Genomic DNA, 15974 nt, shown 5'->3' with positions numbered 1-15974 from the left:
TGCTGGGGTCTGGGGATGGGGGTGAGGGGGAACCGCCCCCCACTGGAACGAGGCCGAGGAACCAAGCGAGAGCAAACGGAGGCCTTGTGCACAAAGTCTGCGCCACGTGTGTGACAAGGGACGGAGACTGGGGCGGTGGTGCTCTCAGGACGCAGCCCTGCAGGGGAGGAAGGTCCAGCCCTGGGGAGACCTCAGCTGGTCGGGGGCCTCGGGGTGGCCTGCACCCCCGTCTGGAGTCAGAGGGGCGGTGCTTTCAAGCCCAGTGTGGATGGTCACTGGACACACACTTCCTCTGGAGGAAGGCATGATCTGGGGCGGGGGGGGGGGGGGGGGGCAGGGCTTTTTCAGCCAAAAAAAATCCCCAAAGGGGACTGACAGCCAAGGGCCCCTGCCAGCTGGAGGGGAACACCTGTCACCTTGAGGGGAAGCCAGTGGAGCATCACAGCCCCCTCTGCCGCTCCTGGCAGGACGGGGAGGCCTGCCAAGTGCTGCACGAGACCCTCCAGAGGGACAGACATCCTCTGTCTGGAGCTCACCCCACGTGGACGTTAATCTGACATGGGCCACAAACCCAAATACAAATGCTAAAGCTATGACATTTCTAGAAGAAAACAGAAGACTTTCTTTGTGACTTGGGGTTAGGCAAAAATTTCTTAGGAAACTCAAGCAACTAACCATAAAATAAAAATTTTAAGTTGATAAACATCAAAATCCCAAACTGCTGTTCATCTCAAGACACTGTTGAAAAATGCAAAGACCGTATATAATAAACAACTCAAAACAAATTAAAGATCTAAACGTGAGACCTAAAACTGTAAAACTCCTAGAAGAAAACAAGGGGGAAAGCTTCATGACACTGGACTTGGCAATGACTTCTTGGTATGACACCAAAACCACAGGCAACAGAAGAACAAGCAGACACATGGGACTAGATTAAACTTAAAACCTTTTATGCATCAAAGGACACAATAAACAGTGAAAAAGCAACACACAGAATCAAAGAAAATATTTGCAAATCATGTACCTGATAAGGGGTTAATAGAATATATAAGGGATTCCTACAACTCAACAAAAATCAAATAACTCAATTTAAAAATCAGCAAAGGGCTTCCCTGGTGGCGCAGTGGTTAAGAATCCGCCTGCCAATGCAGGGCACACGAGTTCGATCCCTGGTCCGGGAAGATCCCACATGCCGCAGAGCAACTAAGCCCGTGCGCCACAACTACTGAGCCTGCGCTCTAGAGCCCTCAAGCCACAGCTACTGAGTCCATGTGCCACAACTACTGAAGCCTGTGCGCCTAGAGCCTGTGCTCCACAACAAGATAAATCACTGCAATGAGAAGCCCCGTGCACCCCAGTGAAGAGTAGCCCCCACTCTCTACAACTACAGAAAGCCCTAGAGCAGTAATGAAGACCCAATGCAGCAAATAAAAATAAAATAAATTAAAAATAAATAAATAAATAAATAAATAAATAAATAAATAAATAAATAAATAAAAATGAGCAAAGGGCTTCCCTGGTGGCGCAGTGGTTAAGAATCTGCCTACCAATGCAGGGGACACAGGTTCGATCCCTGCTCCAGGAAGATCCCACATGCCGCGGAGCAACTAAGCCCATGTGCCACAACTATTGAGCCTGCACTTTAGAGCCCATGAGCCACAACTATTGAGCCTGTGTGCCGCAACTACTGAAGCCCATGCACCTAGAGCCCGTGCTCTGCAACAAGAGAAGCCACGGCAATGAGGAGCCTGTGCACCACAATGAAGAGTAGCCACCGCTTGCCACAACTAGAGAAAGCCTGTGCACAGCAAGGAAGACCCAACACAGCCAATAAATAAATAAATAAATAAATTTTAAAAAATAAAAATAAATGAAAATAAAAATGAGCAAAGACTTGGATAGACATTTCTCCAGATTACATACAAATGGTCAATAAGCACATGAAAAGATGCTCAACAGGACTAGTCATCAGAGAAATGCAAACAAACAAAACCACAAGATATCACCTTATACCCAATAGTGTGGCCACTACAGAAACTACAAGAACAACAACAGAAAACAACAAATACTGGTGAGAAGGTAGAAACTGAGGCTTTGTGCACTGCTGGCATGATTTTAAAATGGTGCAGCCACTATGGAAAACAGTATGGAGGGTCTTCAAAATATTAAAAGTAGAACTACCATATGATCCAGCAATCCTGCTTCTGGGTATTCACCCAAAAGAATTAGAAGCAGTGTCTTGAGGATATCTTTGCACACCCATGCTCATAGCATCACTATTCACAACAGCCAGGAGTTGCAAGCCACCCAGGTGTCCACAGATGGACGACTGCATAAGCCTCATGTGGTCCAGCCACACGATGGACTGTTATTCAGCCTTAAAAAGGAAGGACGTTCTGGCACAGGTTGCAACATACATGAACCTTGAGAACACTGTGCTAAGTGGAATAAGCCAGTCACAAAAAGACAAATACTGCATAAACCTACTGATGTGAGGTATCTAAAGAGATCAAACTTAGAGACAGAAAGCAGAATGGTAGGTGTCTGAGGCTGGGCATAGGAGAAAGGGGGAGGTGCTGTTTAATAGGGACAGAGTTTCAGATTTGCAAGATGGAAAAGTTCTGGAGATGTGTTTCACAGCAATGTAAATACACTTAACATTTTTAATGGTTAACATGGTAATTGTTTTGTGTTTTTACCACAATAAAATGAATAGGCAAGGATAGACTACGATAAAATTTTCGCCAAACATATACCTGACAAAGCACTTATATCCTAAACAAAGAACTCCTATAACTCAGTGATAAAAATATAAACAACCCCCAAAACGGGGCATAAGACTTGAGCAAATACTTCACAAAGGAACACACAGGTAAAATTTAATACAAAGAACGAATGATTAATAAAAGGGGATTAACTACTTAGTGGGGTATACAGAGTTCTAAATACTACAGGAGGGACGTCCCTGCTGATTCAGTGGCTTAGACTCTGTGCTCCCAATGTAGGGGGCTCAGGTTCAAACCCTGGTCAGGGAACTAGATCCCACGTGCCGCAACGAAGACCTGGCACAGCCATATATATACATATATATACATATATATATGTATATACACACACAGATATAATTTTTTTTTAATAAAGACTACAGGAAGAGAAGGTGTGAAGCAGCCACCACTTCGGAAAATCCGGTCGTTCCTTGTGAAGTTAAACCACCATCTGCGCTGTGACCCAGCAATCCCACCACTCCTAGGTATTTACAGAAGAGACAAGAAAACATGTATCTATACAGGCTTGTCCACAGCAGTTTCACTCATAGCTGGTCCAAAGTGAACGCAGTCCACACGCCCGTCAGCAGGAGAATGGATAAACGGGTATTTTTGTACAATGGATAATAAAAAAACAAATTATTGATTTACACAACATGAATGAACCTCAAAAACATCGTGTTGAGCCAAAAGCAGCCTGACCAGAAGAGTAGGATTCCATTTGTATGACCTTCTACAACAGTCAGGACTGATCTGCACTGAAGGAGACCAGAAAGGTGCCTGCAGTGCCCGTGGAGGCTTCTGAGCTGGTGGCCAGGTTCTGCTCCCTTAGTAGAGGTGTGGCTACAGGAATCCATCAGCTCTCGCTGACCAGTGACTCAGACCCGTACACTCCCTGTGTGCAAACTACACCTCAAACTATTTTATTTATTATATTATATTATATTATTTTTTTGGCTGCACCATGCAGCTTACAAGATCTTAGTTCCCCAGCCAAGGATCGAACCCATGCCCCCTGCAGTGGAGTCACAGAGTTCTAACCACTGGACTGCCAGGGAATTCCCTCAAACAATTTTTTAAAATAAATTTGTTTATTTTATTATCATTACTATTTTATTGGCTGTGTTGAGTCTTTGTTGCTGCACACAGGCTTTCTCTAGTTGCGGCGAGTGGGGGCTACTCTTCATCGTGGTGCGAGGGCTCCTCATTGCGGTGGCTTCTCCTGTTGCAGAGCATGGGCTCTAGGCACAAGGGCTTCAGTAGTTGCAGCATGTGGGCTCAACAGTTGTGGCTCACGGGCTCAGTTGCTCTGAGGCATGTGGGATCTTCCCAGCCCAGGGCTCAAAGCGGTGTCCCCGGCATTGGCAGGCAGATTCTTAACCACTGAGCCACCTGGGAAGTCCTACCAAGTCTTTTTAATGTTCTCTCCTTTTTTCATATAGCTCTAAATCAGAGGGTTTTTTTTTCTTTTCTTTTCTTTTTAAAAAATTGTTTGAGGGACTTCCCAGGTGGCACAGTGGTTAAGAATCTGCCTGCCAATGCAGGGGACACGGCTTTGAGCCCTGGGCTGGGAAGATCCCACATGCCTCAGAGCAACTAAGCCCGTGCACCACAAGTATTTAGCCTGCTCTCTACAGCCTGCGAGCCACAACTATTGAGCCCACATGCTGCAACTACTGAAGCCCTCGCACCTAGAGCCCGTGCTCTGCAACAGGAGAAGCCACTGCAATGAGGAGCCCTTGCACCACGATGAAGAGTAGGCCCCACTTGCTGCAACTAGAGAAAGCCTGTGTGCAGCAACAAAGACTCAACACAGCCAATAAATAAATAAATAAATATTTTTTAAAAGGCCTGGTAATATCGTTTTGTTTTATACTCTCCCAAATCAAGTTATTTTGTAATAAGCCTAAACAACCAATCATATACAAACAAAACATATAACTCTCCATACTGTTTATAAAAATGCTTCCACAAAGTTGGAAGAAGTTCTGCTTTCTTGTTCTAATCTCTCATCGATATTTCCAATTTTTTTTCTCATTTATGAGGTATTCCCTACCATTACCAGTCTGCAAGCTAACATTTAGAAAAGTTCCAAAAGCTTTGCCTATGAAGACGGACAGCTGCTGAGGCGAAACCGGCAGTTCTAGGAGCAAGCGGCAGATGGCATTGCTGCTGCTCTGATGTTCTCGATTTATGAGGATAAAGGAAGTCCCCACATTTGAACTGGTTTACTGAAACCCAAGTATAAGTAGCTCGTTATGAAATGCAATTTAAGCAAGAAAATATTATGTAAGGGAAAATACGCCCCTCTCTAATTACAGGTCTTCAAAAGCACAGCCTAATTTAAGATTCCTCTAAAGTCTTTGCCTATCATCTTTCAACATTATGCTGCGTCTCTGAGGTTATAATGACATTCTTCTCTTTTGCTTAAAAAAAAAAAACTTTTCGGGAGGGTGGGGGGGAGTCGAGGGTGGGAGGGAATACGGGGATATGTGTATAAAAACAGATGATTGAACTTGGTGTACCCCCAAAAAATAAAAAATAAATAAATAAATAAATAAATAAATAAAAACTTTTCAAGTTAATGTTCAAAGACCATTGTTCTAATTCAAAAGCTAATCCAGGGACTGGCCCCCGGACACGCCTGAAAGCAGAGCACTGGGTCCTGCAGCACTTCCTACGCGGTGTCTACCTGCGCCCTCTCAGCTGCGGAGCTGAGTTTCTAGGGAGTCTTAACTTGCCGTCAGGGACTGGGTCAGATCCATCTTTTGAGTTCCTTAATGTACAGGGTAACTTCACGGTGGACAGAGAAGATGCTTAGCAGATATTTACTTACTTGAATTCTGGTGATTTGGACACTGCCTATGCTTCTAAAAGGAAACCTGGACTTTTCAGAGTGGGAAGCAGGTGGTCAAGAGTTACTTTGAATTCAGGCAAGTCAGGATGTATAGCCTGGAAGCAAATACCCATGAATCTGGACCTTATCCATTTCCTTTGGTCTCTGCTTGTGATTTTTAATACTCCTCCTGTAACTGAGCACTTTGTTGACTGAATATGTATTCTTTTGCTTTTTAAGTTTTTTTTTTTTTAAGTATATATTGTATCAAACGGGAACTATGTTTGGCTGCTTGTCACATGGACCAAAAATAACAGAGGGTTTAAAAAGTTAATGTCCCTCTCACATAAAAGAAGTCTAGAGGTAGGCAGCTGAGGGCTAGTGGGATGGCTAGGGTTGCCAGGAACCCAAGTCTACCATTATGTGTTTCAAACTAGCAAGGTCACCTCAAGGTTGACGATGGTTGCTGAAGCACCAGCCCTCAGGTCTGTGTTCCAGGAGAGCAGCAGGAAGAAATCTAAAAGGGCCCATCCCACCCCAGATGACAGAACGTATCCTTCCTCATTTTTCTCCGTGCTCCTAGTCCCTTCCAGACACACACAAGCGCAAATACACACTTACACGTGTGTGTGCAGCCTGGGGTCCTGGCTACTTATTTTAGGATGACATGACGGCGCCCGTTCCCGCACCTCTCAGTTCCCACTCGCCCTCCCTCGTGAAGCCCCTCGGGGACCGGCTCTCGCTCGCAGCTCCCTCTTCGCACAGCTGCGACGATTCCCTGGCGGCGGCAGCATCTTTGTAAAAGTGCCGCCTCGTTTGCGGGTAAGCGGGAGGTGGAGGGGAAAGATACGTATGCTGCTGGTAACATGTGAATTCTTTTAGCTTCTCTGGAAGTCAATCTGGAAACGTCTGTGCAAACTGAAAAGGGGCCTCTCCTTTAGCTCTGCTGCGTCAGGACGGCTGTGCAGGGTGAGGCGGAAGAGCAGGCGCAGCGCGCCCGCCGACGCCAGGGAGGACTTGCCGCTGCGCGAGCGGCACCTGCAGCATCCCGCCCGCCAGGCTGCGGGTGCGGAGCTCACTGCTTCCTGCTGCCCTTACTCCCAAGGAATTTGAGCCTTTTCATGTGTCTGGCCATTAGGACTGGCTCTTCTCTGGACCTTCTATTCATACAACTGTCCTGTTTTCCTGTTTGTTGCTCTTTCCTGACTATTTTTTTTACGGTTTTGGTGTAGTGTATATTAGCCCTTTGTCATCCAGATAGCAAATATTTTCCATTCTACGCGTTGGTTGGTTATTGTGTCTTTTGCCATACAACGTTTTTCAGCGTTAGTCAAATATGTCTGTGTCTCCTTGTTTAGCTTCTGGTTTCCCCACCTAGGTTAATAAGGGCTCCCCTATAACTCAAGCAGGATTCTCCTTGGGCATTTATTCATCCACGTGCATTTTAAGATATTTTCATCCAATTCCAAAAAGATACCTCATTGGGATTCTTACTGGAATTGTACAATATTTGCATAGTAACACCTGTTATGATGTAAAACCTTCCCAAGTACGCTTTTCCGCCTGTTCAGGTTTTGTCTTTTAATAAGATCTCAGTTTTCTTCACGTGGGTATTGATCCTCCACCTTTATTCTGAAAGATGCTTTTTTCAGGAGGTGCAGGGAAGGTTTGCTAGGATCTCATCGCCACGGAAGCTCATGACCTTGGGTCTCTAACTTGCACCCGGAAGCCTCAGCAAAGGATCTCACTGTAGCGGTGCCCGTGCAGCGGAGTTCACACAGTGGATGCGATCCCGGACGCGTGGGAAAGGCCTGCTTGCCGGGCTGGTCTTGGCCTGGCATCTGGGGCTTGGGTTTCAGGAGGGTTCCCACCGTTCTCTGGCTGATAAGGGTGCCTCACTGACCTAAACCCTTTGCATAAACACTGAGGTTTATGCTGAGCTGGGAGACTGGCATTTCGACGCCTGCTGGGAAGAGGGCGCCCACGTGACCAGCCTTCAAGGCGACCCCTGGGCGCTGAAGCTCTGAGGAGCTTCCTGGTGGACAACACATCACACCAGAAACACGTCTGTGTGAGCCTCCCTGGGAGCGGACTCCTGGAAGGCTGCCCCTAGTGTTTTCTGCACTGGGTCCCACGTACCTATTCCCTTTGCTGGTTTCACTGCGTATCCCTCCGCTGTCACGGCTCTTAGCTGCGAGGCCTGCTGGTGAATCACCAGAACTGGAGGTGGCCTTAGGGGCCCCGACACGTAGGTTACACATCATATTCGCAAAAGGGCTTTATCTCGGTCTAACGTTGTATCAGTTATTTCATCTTTGCAGGCTGGTTGCATTTGCTAGAACCTTCAAGTCGTTGTAAACAATCCCCGTCCAGTTCCTAATTTTGACTGAATGGTCTGCATGTTCTGCCACCGAAGAGAACGCTTACTGTGCATTTGGGGCTTTCCTTCCTTTCCAGGAGCACCAGCCTCCCACCAAGTTGGTTCAGACCCGCGTCCCCGCGGCGTGGTGACCATGAGCGGCGGCGCCCAGGACCAGCTGGCGCGGGAGGAGCACGTGCGCGGCGCGAGCGGGGACCCGTCACGGCGTTCCTGGTCCACTTCACTTTTCTCTTTTGATTTAGGAACGGATGCTAAGCTTCATGCCGTGCCTTTTTGAATAGAACCACACACTTTTTCTTCCTGTGTTCCTCCTCGACTAAGTTTTTTTTTTAAGCTCTTTATTGGAATATAATTGCTGTACACTCTTGTACCAGTTTTTGAGGTACACCAAAGTGAATCAGCTGTATTTATACACATATCCCCATATCCCCTCCTCCCGCGACTCCCTCCCACTCTCCCCGTCCCGGCCCTCTAAGGCATCGCCCATCATCGAGTGGATCTCCCTTTGTTACACAGCAGCTTCCCACTGGCAACCTATTTTACAGTTGGTCGACATAGTTCTTCACGTGAAACTGCTTTTATCAATACATTCCTGGAATAGGCCCTGCTTTGTCAGTTATTTTTTTGAATGCCACTGGGTTCCATTTGGTGATAATTTAGGTTTTTCCATCTATGTTCCTCAGCGGGCTCTGTGTGTAGTCTTCTACCACGGACACTACCTTCCACAGATGTTGACGTTAAAGTTACGCACCAGCTTTTTCAGATGGACTGAAGGTACTTTACTTCTGCTGGCTTCAGGGAGGTTGGGCAGCATGTGACCCCCGTTCTCTACAGGCTGCGAGCCGAGCTGATGCACGCCCTCTTTCAGTTGTGGCACTTCAGTGCATTTAGCCTGTTCTGCTCCCTTTCTTATTTTTTCTCTTCATCAGACTTGTGAAGGGCTTATCTATTTTTATGAAACCAGCTTTTGGATGTATTTATCCTGATTAATTTCTATTTCCTGATTTTATATCTTTACTACATTTCTCTTCCAAGTAATTGTTTTTCTCTACTTTTTTAAGAATGCTTAGTTTCTTTTACTTTTAGCCTAAGCACTGTACAGATTTCAGTATAGAGCATCTTTTATTGCATTCTTGGCAGTTTCTAATTATTCTTTTCTTTTTTAAGACTTTTTTTGATGTGGACCATTTTAAAAGCCTTTATTGAATGTGTTACAATATTGCTTCTGATTTGGTAGGCACGTGGAATCTTAGCTCCCCGACAAGGGATCGAACCTGCACCCCCTGCATTGGAAGGTGAAGTCAACCACTGGACCACCAGGGAAGTCGCTGTAATTATTCTTTTAATTTCTTCTTCTGATCCCATAGTTTATAGGGGCATTTTCTTTTTCTAGTTTCTAAGCAGTTAAAATTTGGAAAGGAGGGGGCCACCTTTTTATTATATATGCCCAACTTTAATGGATTATAACCAAAACATGTGGCCTTTAAAATTCTCATTTTTAAAATAAATTGTTTCTTTGTGGTCACACACACGATCTATTTTTGTAAACATTTCACAAACGTAAAGGAACGGATACTTTAAATGCAAGGTATGCTGGATTCTACATACATATATCAGCTTTATTGACTGTATAATTTAACTCCTGTATCCTAATTGGTCAATTAGAACGCTGGGGAGTGAACCCAGGTGTGCCGAGATCACCCATTACTGTTGTATCTGAATAAGATTCTCTCAGCATTTCTAGAAGCTTCTTACGCTATTCATCACGATGCTGCTTGGTGCACACGTGTTCCTAACACACCATTAATTTTGCCTCTTACATTACATAACATTCCTCTTAATTTGACACACTTGACCTTAAACATTGCCTCGTCTGATGTTAACTGCAGGTTCTGTTTTTTGTTCTCATTTCTCTGGTACCTTTGCCCGTCTTTATTTTCAAATTTCACCACTTTGTGTTCTTACAGCGTAGAGCTGGGTTTTGTTTATTTCTCAGCCCCACTTAACGCCTGTCCTTTGGTGGGAAGTCAGTCCACGTAATAACCACCGCACTTGACTCTGTTCCCTTCCCCTCCATGTTTATTACTCCTCACGCAGGGACGGCCTCTGACCACTCCCTTCGTTTCCTGGGCTGCCCACGTGGCAGCCCCTGCATCTCTCCCCTTTGTTCGAAGTCCCTGTTCAGGGCTCCCTCCCTCCCACTGCCCTCGTGACCGTGCCCGCCACGTGAAGACTAGTGCCCAAGCACTTCCCACACTGAGATGTCTTCCTCCCCCATCTCCCCAACACAGTCACCGTGCCCCAGGGGGCCTATGGAACCCTGACTTTCATGATTGGATCCCTGCTTCTAAAGGAAGAATGCTGTATGCAGATAGGCGGAAGGGGAGGAAGAAGAGAAGCCACAGAGAGACAGGGTCAGAGATGCTGGTGGCCACCGAGATGGTGACACGTGACAGAGTTGTAGATGTGTTTTGGAAATGAAATTCTAAGTGAAAAAATAAAATAGTTCAGCCACTACACATAAATTGCTCCATCCCAGACCCTTCCCTCCACCCAGATGCCTCTCCTGACCTCCAGACACCTCATGGCTTCTTATACATGTTGCTCAACCACCCATGGGTGCTTTAAGCTCAAATCCATAAGCTTCCCCACTCCACCAAATCTGTTCTTTGTTTTCCTGGCAAAGGATGTCACCATTGATCCCCTTTAAAGGTCACCCCATCACTACTTATACATCAAGCCTACCTCCTTCAGGGTTCTGAAAATCCATTCTTCTCTCTCCCCAGCTCCACTGCCCGCCTCGCTCCAGGCCCCCTCCTCCTGCCCGAGCAGCTGTTCTCCAGGTCTTTGGTCTCATCACCTTCTGCTTCTATTCATTCCCATCTGTGCATCACCCTGAAGCCAGAATGATCTAAAGTTCAGACGTGATCATGCCACTACGCTGCATAACACCCCTCACTGGCAGGCACTGCCTTCATTATACAGCCCACACTCCACTGTCTGCTGGCGTTATCTCAGGCAGAACCTCAACCTGAACCAGCCTACCTGTCCAGCAGAGTTTATTAGACTCCTGGTGTCACGGAACCCAGAGGCAGGACTGAGGCCAGAACCAAGGACTCAAACGTCCATCAAGCTCCCCTGCCCCCATCCCTGCTCTCTGGACATAGTGGCTTCAGCCACCACTCCAGCAGCAGGCCTTCTGGGTTCAGCCACTCGAGAGTGGCCTGATGTCCTGATCTCCAATTTAAAAACCTGAAGGGCACAGTGGTCCAGTGAAGGCAGGCGCCCAATTCTGGGTCAATCGGGAGCCCACACACAGATAGCCAGTACTCAGAAGGGGGTGTTCGCTGTCAGGAGTTCTCAGAGCAGAGTCGGGGAGGTGCTGCAGGGCAGACAGAACAAGAACTGCTCTCTGCCCCTCCGGGGCCCCCTAGTGCTAGTTCCCCTGCCTTGGATCCTACGCCCAAGCCTTCCTGAACCGTGCAGCCATCCTGAGGTCTTCACACAGCCGCCCTTCCGTGCCCCCGCCACTCTCCTCATCGGCCTCTCCACCTGCGCGCAAAGCGCAGCAGAAATGCCAAGTATGCAGAAACTCCCCGGGGGCAAACACCCCCACGCCCACCTGCCCGGCGACAAGAGCCCCTCCGGCCCCCCGGGTGCCCTGTGACAGCACTTCCGTCTCCTTGCTAAACCGTGAGCTCCTGGAGGCAGAAAGCCTCCCTACTTCTCTCTCTTGCACCTTGTGCCTGGAACCAGTAGGTATTCAACTGTTTAGAAAGCTGCCTTCCTCCAACATTATTTACGTTGATGATCATTTCTTTCTGGACTTGTAAGTCAGAACTGCTGTGATTCCCTCGTCCATTTTACTTTTAACAAGTGGCTTTTACATCTGAATACAACACTTTGACATCTCCATAGCAACGAGCCCTATGACAGAGGAGGTGGCTTTGCCAGCTGCCTCGAGACACGTGCCCTGGCTGGTGCCATCAGGTCTCCCTGCCAGAGGGCCTGGATGGGGAAGAGCGCCACGCCGGTGTGTGCCCGCGGCTTTCACGCCCACCCGTGGTCCTTCTGCGCCTCTAACACGAGGGCCCTCTCTCAGCCTCTGCCCTCCTGACGGTGGTGGACAGGCCTCCCCACGCGATGCTGGGTTCTAGTCAAACTGTATTTCAATACCAAGTAGGTGGCAGGTATTTCAGATTCAGAAATTAATACAATACAGATTCTACCCTTAAGAGACCCGTAGCACGATGTGAAAACCCCTCTCTTAGCATTTACTAAGGGGCTGGGTCATTTGTAAACCCCCAAAAGGTGATTCAAAGATGCTTTTGGAATAAATGAACTTCTTCATTCTGGTAGCATAAGCAGATGCCTGGAGGACCCAGGAAACAGGATACTTAATTCTGTCCAGAGACTTAGGGACAGCTTTGCAGCACAAGAGACACCTCTGGGGGTGTACAGAGGAAGGGGAGGAATTCACCAGGGGCAGAAGTCAGTCCAGGCGGAAGGAACGGTGTGTGCACAGAGGCAATGTCCAAGTACACAGGATGTTCAGGAAATGAGAAACAGCCTGGTGGGACAGGACCCTGGCTGCAAGGCTGTGTGGTGACACGACAGCCACAGGCGCGTCCAGGCTGGACCGGGAACAGCTAAACGCTGACGTCACGTGCACACCACACGGTGGACGGGAGGAGGGGCAGCAACTAGCCATCGGGCAGGACGCTTTGGCCACAAGGTGCTCCTCTGCCACTCTGCCACCATCCTGACACAGTGTGTGTGAATCTGAAACACATTAACTAGCACTACAACAACAATGGAGACTTTCACCGAAGAAAGTATTTTCTGGAATGAATTTCACTAAATCTGCGTAATTCCCTGCTCAATTTTCTAAACAGAGAATGTTTGGGGAGGTGCGTTCTATCTATAATTGTATCAGTCAGAGCTTCTGTCATTGTGGGTTTTCTTTGGAGCCATTTTTTTCTGTGTTAAATTTTATAAAGATGACTGTTCTATCCATGTTTTATCCACTTTAGACAGTAATAACTATCTCCGCCACGCTTACTTGTTCCTAGGTAAACGTCACCAATCAGACGTAATTCTTCAGTTTTTTGTCTGCACAACTCTGAGGTCCTTATGCTCCGGGACACCACTGTCTGTCCAAGAAAGTGGAGGTGCTCACCCCCCACACCTCACGACAAAGCCACATCATCATCTTCATCATCAGCCAAGAGCAACTGAGGCCAAATCAGGACGCACAGACGGTGACTTACACGTGGTCCAGGAAGCCCCAGCCCCCAGGCCTCTGCTCAGTCCCCTGGCTCCTTGTGGGAAGGGGGGGCTCTGTCCCCTGGAGTGACAGCGCACAGAACTGAGGGCGGGGTGGCCGTGGGGTATAATCCTTTCAGTGTGCTACTTGATTCGGTCTGAGGAATCCTGCGTTGACGTTCATAAGGGCCTGTAGTTTTCTGGTGATGTAAACTTTGTCTAGCTCTGGTATCCGGCTAACGCCGACCTCGCAGAACGCGTTAGGAAGTGCCCCTTCCTTTTCGCTGTCCAGGACAGCCTAAGTAGGACTAGAGTTAATTCTTCTTTAATTCAGTGGCAGTGGAGCATCTGTTCCTGGGCTTGTCTTTGTTGGGAGGTTTGATTGCTTATTCAGTCTCTCCTTGTTATGGGTCTGCTGAAATTTTCTACTTCTTCTTGTGTCAGTTTTGGCAATATGTGTGTTTCTAGAAAGCTGTCCATTTCAGCTAGATTACCTAGTTTGCTGCTGCGTAACTGCTCATAGTATTCAATCTTATAATACTTTTAATTTCTATAATGGTGGTAGTAAGGGCCTCACTTTCATTTACGATTTTAGTTGCGTCTTCTGTTTTTTACTAGTCTTGCTAAAAACTGGACCTCCACCTCACTCCAGACACAAAAATTAAGCTCAAAATGGATTGATGACTTAAATGTAAGAGCTAAAATTATAAAACTATTAGGGATAAACACAGGAGTAAGTCTTTATGATTTCAAATTTTGCAATAAATTCTTTAACACCAAAAGTATGAGCAATGAAAGAATAGCTGGATTAGACTTAAAATAAAACCCTTTTGTGCATCAAAGGACATTATCAAGAATTCAACAAGACAACCTACAGAGTGGGAGAAAATATTTGCAAATCACTTATCTGATAAGGCTTTAAGATCCGGAATATATAAAGAACTCCTACAACTCAAAACCAAAAACAACTCAATTTAAAAATAGGCAAATAACTTAAATAGACACTTTTCCAAATAAGATACACAAGTGGCCAACAGGTACACGAAAAGATGCTCAACGTCACCGGTCATTAAGGAAACGCAAATGAAAACCACGAGATATTACTTCATACCCACCAAGATGGCCTCAACTTAAAGAAGAAAAAAAAAAGGAAAACTGGCACGTTTCCTTTGTTGATGAGGATGTAGAGAAGTCAGAACCCTCACACACTGCTGGTAGGAAGGTAAAACAGTACTGCCATTGCGGAAGATCCTTTGGCAGTTCATCAAAAGGTTACACACAGAATTACTATATGACTCAGCGATCCTGGTCCTAGGACTGTGCTAAGAGAAATACAACCTTACGTCCACACTGAAAGTGGTGCACAACTGTTCACAGCAGCATTGTTTGTAACAGCTGAAAGGGAGAAACCACCCAGATGTCCATTACTGGGTGAACAAGAGAATATTATTCAACCACAAGAGAGAACAGAGTGCTAATACAGGTTACAGCGTACATAAACCTCGCAAACACTGTGCTAATGAAAGAAACCAGACACGAGAGGTCGCATAGTGTATGATCCCTTTTACATGATACATCCAAAGTAGGCAGAGAGGGAAGGCAGTTTAGAGGTTACCAGGGAATGAATGAAAGGGAAGTAGGGGGAGGGGCAATAGGAGTGATTACCTAAGGGGTGTAGGCTGTTCTTCTGGGCAACAAAAAACACTTTGAAACTTCTAGAAACAATGTGATTATAGTAAATGTCACTGAATTGTACACTTTAAAATGGTTAATTGTAAGTTATGGGAATTTCCCCTCGATTTAAAGAAAAGTGAACGGATGGAGAAATATACCACGCTAACACATATCAAAAGAAAGCTGGAGTAGCGATACTAATTTCAGACACGTAGACTCCAGAATGAGGAGAATCATTTAGGGATAAAGAAGAGCATTAGATACTGAAAAAGGGGTCAATTCTCAAAGAAGACATAACCAGGCCCAATATATACGTGCCTAACAGAGTGTCAAAACATGTAAGACAGGAACTAAGAAAACCACAAAGAGAAAAAAACTAGCCCCCCATTACAGCTGGAGACTTCGACACTCTTCCACTCCCAGCAGAGTCCAGTAAGCGGGGAGTCAGTAAGGACACCGTCAGTCAACTGGATCTAACCGACACTTTACAGAATACTTCATCCAACAGAGCAGAACGCACGCTCTATTCAAGCTCACAGAACATTCACCACGACAGACTATGTTCTGAGACATAAATCACACCTTGATCCATTCAGTAGAATGCATATGAAGTATGCTCTCAGAGCACGGTGCTATTTAACTAGAAGTCACTAACAGAAAGACAGCTAGAAAATACTGGGTTGGCCAAAAAGTTCGTTTGGTTATTTCCAAACGAACCTTCTGGCCAACCCAATACATAAACGTCAACTGGTTTCCAACACTGAACAACAGGAATTTGATATTTAAAACAATCCCATTTGCATTAGCACCAAAAAAAGGTGAAAGAAATATTTAGTAGTAAATCTAACAAAACATGTACGTGACCCAGATGCACAAAAGTACAAAACTCTTATGAGAGATGCCAAAGACCTAAATAAACGGAGAGATATTCCATATTCGTGGACAGGAAGACAATATTGTAAGAGTTCAGCTCTTTCCAACATGATCTACAGATTCAACACAACCCCAACTAAAATCTCACAAGTTATTTCACAGATATCAACCAACTGATTCT

The sequence above is a fragment of the Hippopotamus amphibius genome, chromosome 4 (assembly GCF_030028045.1).
Source record: "Hippopotamus amphibius kiboko isolate mHipAmp2 chromosome 4, mHipAmp2.hap2, whole genome shotgun sequence".
NCBI lineage: Eukaryota > Metazoa > Chordata > Mammalia > Artiodactyla > Hippopotamidae > Hippopotamus > Hippopotamus amphibius.
The sequence above is the reverse complement of the archived record's forward strand: the minus strand, read 5'-3'. Positions refer to the sequence as shown.